The sequence below is a fragment of the Nylanderia fulva genome, unplaced genomic scaffold (assembly GCF_048542155.1).
Source record: "Nylanderia fulva isolate GAGA-0341 unplaced genomic scaffold, ASM4854215v1 Scaffold632, whole genome shotgun sequence".
Classification (NCBI taxonomy): Eukaryota; Metazoa; Arthropoda; class Insecta; order Hymenoptera; family Formicidae; genus Nylanderia; species Nylanderia fulva.
In genome coordinates, this window is record NW_028190734.1 from 43,561 (window position 1) to 48,733 (window position 5,173).

Genomic DNA, 5,173 nt, shown 5'->3' on the forward strand with positions numbered 1-5,173 from the left:
ATATTTATAATTAATAAACATAGTCTCGGACGCAATTTTGTCATTCTTGATTTTCGTCTTATTTTATCATGTAGAACCACTCCTTACATTTTGGCCCACCTGTTGCCGAACACCCTGTATATATAATTTTTTGCACAATTATAAATATAGATTTTCAAATGTGCCTACACTGCCCGTAGCATTAGAATGATATCCACGTACAAAAAAGCCCAAGATTTTATTTTTGCAATCTATTTTATGAATAAAATAATTATTCATCAAACTAATAAGAATAATTTTTTTAAATTGATCAATATATTGGTTCAATTTATCGCGTCATCAAAGGGGAAGAAAAAGAAAATCTCCGATTATGTTTATTTCTTATCAATCAGATATTCGATCAAATGATAAATTGTCGATACTATCTTCGATTGAATTTGCTCGATTCCGAAGTCAAAGTTCACAACTTGAATTTTTATCAACATTTATAATGTAAAATTGTAAAATATAACTAATTTTCTTATCGTGCGAAGTCAATCAAAGATTAGATTGACAATTACAAAACAAAAGCATATGATTTTTCGAATATTTTTAATTATGATTGACAAATAAACGTAATCGGAGATTTTCCTTCTTTCCTCTTCGATGACGATAAATTAAACCAATACACAGATCAATTTAAAAATATTCTTATTACATATTCTTGTTATAATTTTATTAGTTTCATGAATAAATTATTTTATTCAAAAAAATTGCAAAATTATAAGTCCTGGGCCCTGTTCAGGGATTATCAACCTGGTGCTGTCGGCAATGCTGAATATATATATATATATATATATATACATATATATATAATATTTTTGTATTGTGTTAGGCCTTACGCACAAAATAAAAAAATATAAAGGGTAAAAATACATATTATAAATTAGTAAGAGAGAAAAGAAAGTCTTTTACTTTCTTTCTTGTTTAATAATTATTTTTATTTCTAATAATTTTTCTGTTGCGTTGAGCCCTATTAGTACCAGAGATATATACGAATTGATACGTGTCTGTTGATCACGTGTTCAACATGTCTAGTCATGTGTGTGCGTTTTGGCAGACAGAGAGTCTTTCTCGCATATCGCGACACGCGATTGTTTGAACCGCTCTGCGCAGCACATGTACGCGATCAGGCCTGTGCACGTTACCACATTTCCGGCAGCGAGCACGAGCAATTGTTTCAAGAAGTACTGTTGCTGTGTGATTGTAATACTGATATTCTTTCGCGCCTAAAGTTTTGTGAGCTGGTGTATCTTTTTGAAGAGATATCTCCTCTGAAGAGCTGAGAGAAAAGCTGATATCTCCTCTGAGCTGACTTCTCCATATTGCATAATTGTGTGCATAGTTTTTTCAAGTATTAGACGAAACTTTTTTAAAGTAAGTACAATCATATTAATAAAATACACATATTTATAACTTTCACTCTTTTTTATTGTGTTCAGTGTTAGTCTAACCTCTAGCTTTGACTATGGATAAGTTAAGGTTTAAAGATAAAATTAAATTTAATAGAAATCTTAAAAATAAACTTAATCGGTCTTTAGAACTCATTAATAATAATTCTGTATTTTTTAATACACATATCAATAACATCACAGAAATTGTAATTGATAATAATATTGCTACTGATAGTTTAATATTGCCTACAAATTCATGCTGTAATAATAATGTAAATGTCAATATTCCATACAACAATGAGTTAGTAGATAGTTTAATATTGCCTATAAATTCATGTTGTAATAATGATATAAATGTCAATGTTCCAAATAATGAGTTATTTAATAATGATGTCGAAGAATTACCGAATAATATTGAGTGCAATAATAATGAAAATAATATATCGTTAACCTCAAAATTAGCTGTATGGGCTGTAAAAGATAATATAACAATATCGGCGTTAGGAAATTTACTTCCTATAATACGAGAAATACCGGGATGTAGCAATATTCCAAAAGATGCAAGAATAGTACTAAAAACACCTAGTAAAATAATTGTAACACCTTTAGGTTCCGGGACATATTTTTATTTTGGTATAGAAAAAAACGATAAATTTATTTTGTATAAATCATAAAATCAACTTAGAACGAGATGAAGAGTTTTTATTAGCTGTCAATACTGATGGTTTACCGTTAAGCAAAAGTTCGAATAGTTCGTTTTGGCCTATTTTATGCTCAATCAAATCAATAAAAGTTCTTATAAACCACATATTTTTAGTTGCTTTATATCATGGTTCGGAAAAAACCAAAATCTGCTAATAATTTTTTTAAAGATTTTGTAAATGAATGTATTCATCTAACAACTAATGGCATATTAATAAATTCTTTTTGATACAAATTCAGAATTTTAATGTTAATTTGTGATTCTCCAGCTAAATCATTTGCTTTATTTATTAAAGGTCATACAGGCCATTTTTCATGCACAAATGTGAAGAAGAGGGTGAAATGTTTAATCATGTATTACGGAGACAGAACGTTTTTGCAAAAGAACTGATCATACATTTAGAACTACTGCTCAACCGGAACATCATATTGGCAAAAGTATACTATTAGATATACCTAACTTTAACATGATAGATAATGTACCAATAGATTACATGCATAATCTTTTATTAGGTGGTATGAAAAGGCTCCTTTGTCATAAACGGTATGACTGGATTTATGGTAAACCACCCCATAAATTACGAGCTCGCGATGTAAATAAAATTTCAGAAAATCTTCTAAAATTAAAGCAATACGTTCCTTATGAGTTTTTTTTAGAAAAACACGTTCTATAATTGAATGTAAGAGATATAAAGCCACGGAATATAGATTTTTTTTGCTCTATTCTGGTCCTATAGTTTTGAAAAAGGTTTTATCATCTAAAATTTATAATAATTTCATAACATTAAGTCTTGCTAGTTCTATAATGATAAGTCAATGTTATTCGAGAAATGAAGATTATGTAATATATGCTCACAGTTTGATGAAACACTTTGTCTGTCAGTCTATTCAAATTTACGGTCCGGATTTTGTATCACACAACATACATAACTTTTTGCATTTAAGCGACTGTGTAAAATTATATGGTTCACTTGACAATTTTAGCGCTTTTCCTTTTGAAAATTATATGCAACAATTAAAGAAGAAAGTTCGTAAATCAGCTCAGCCTTTACAGCAAGTTATATGTACATCGCGTGCTTGAGGAAAGTAATATTGCTCAACATAACTTTAATAATATCTTATATAATATAAGTGTTCGATATACGACCTATATGATTCACGCCGGACACCGATCGCGGTGATATCACTGTTTTCGTTCTCGTATCATCTCGGTGAAATTCGGCGTATTCCGAAAACACGGACGAGTGGGGAAATGAGCCTCGACGGTTTCCATCGATGTGTCCGTGATATACTTCTGTTACAACAGTCGCGCGAATAACAAGTAAGACCTTCACAACAACCGGCGAGCGAACGAACGAACATTGTACATCGATCTACTCGGCACCGCAACAATAAATCTCGATCTTGAGAATTAAATTTGATTGCATATGTTACGTGGATTTCCCCGTCACATCACAGTTTGGCGAGACAATACAATTAAGAGAATTACGGACATCAAAATACTCGCATCACGCATACGAGATCACATTTTCTCGTACAATAAGCGATTAATAATATAAGCGAGTAGTTTGGGCACTTATGGTAAAGTATATATAAATTGTCAGACACAGACACACACACACACACACACACACACACACACACTATATTGTGTATTTGTGTAACAAATATATATTTTATAAATCTTTTGTATATATTTATATATGTATAGCAATTATATTACATAAGTAATAGTCATATATATATTATTTATTAAGATAATTTACTTTTTAATTAAAAATACAACTACGTATTTATTTTTCATTTTTTAATCAAATTTTAATCGACTTATATATTTATATACTTAGTTGTTACTTTAATTTTAATTAATACTAATTTAAATAATTATTATTTTGCAGACACTTATAAAAAAACGCATTAAAAGGCAAACAAAACCAAAAGTACAAACATTCTTACTTCTAATAATGAAGAGTTGAAAGAGAAAAGAAAACGTAATACAAAAACTAAAAAACGCAATAACAAATCTGAAAGTGAATCGTCCTTCTCTGAAATAGATAGATCATCATCAGATGATGATGCACTATATCCTGACGTTCCAAATTTTAACGAACAAATTGACTCAAACAATAGTAAGTAAAAATATGATGTTGGTATAAGATATTATAATTATGTAATAAAAAATTCATTAAGATTATATTTTGTAAAAATATTTATAATAAAAATAATTAATATTAAAAAATACAGAAATATAAGAAAACATATAAAAAACAAATAAGAAAAATTTAAGATTTTAATTGCACTTTTTCTTGATATAGCTTTAAACCAGTACTTACTTAAAATTTGTAATAGCTATTAATGTAGAAAAGAGAATATAATTATATGTAAAAAGATATATATTTAATTTATATTTTTTCTAGGAAAGAAAAATCAAATAGAAAATAACACTCATAAGTTCAAAGTTACTGTTGATACTATTTCTAATTCTGGTACTAGTACTTCTATTTCTAATATTGTTGAGTCATATCATAAAAACCCGGCTTTGGAATTAAATTCTGGTAAGAAAGATAGTTCGTATAATATATTATAATTTATTACATAAGATATACGTATATATTGTAATAAAATAAATACAATTTAAAAATTTAAAAAAATGGTATATATATGTAAATAAAATATTTAAAAAAAATATTACTAAACAATAATTTATAATTAATTATTTACATTTTAGAATTTGGAAAACGGATTTGTAGAGAATTACACATTCTCAGTTTGAAAATGGATGATATTTTTGAAGGTATTAATGTTTCTACTAAAAATAAAGCAGATCTAGTACAAAATGTTGTATGTAATGAAATTCCCGAAATTATGCAATCATTTCCTGTAAATGATAATTCTTTGGCTGAATTGGAGAACTGGTTAATGACATCTGAAAATACTAAAACAATTTTGGTAAGAGAAATTAAAATATTCTTTCTACTATTGTAAATAAAGTATAAATAGTATGACAAATTATATGTATATATATATTTTAATAAGATAATTTATACTCAATTTAGTAA

At 27.7% G+C, this 5,173-nt stretch overlaps 1 long non-coding RNA gene across 2 annotated transcripts; it reads left to right on the forward strand.

Moving 5' to 3' along the window:
* Positions 1 to 1,100: 1,100 nt before the first annotated feature.
* LOC114928064 (uncharacterized) lies at positions 1,101 to 4,905 on the forward strand. Of its 2 annotated transcripts, none has more exons than XR_003819006.2 (4): positions 1,101 to 1,395; positions 4,013 to 4,243; positions 4,532 to 4,669; positions 4,843 to 4,905. It is a non-coding gene; the product is annotated as an uncharacterized LOC114928064 (long non-coding RNA). The 2 variants fall into 2 exon arrangements; XR_014925966.1 differs by lacking the exon at positions 1,101 to 1,395 and adding an exon at positions 3,254 to 3,695.
* Positions 4,906 to 5,173: the final 268 nt, after the last annotated feature.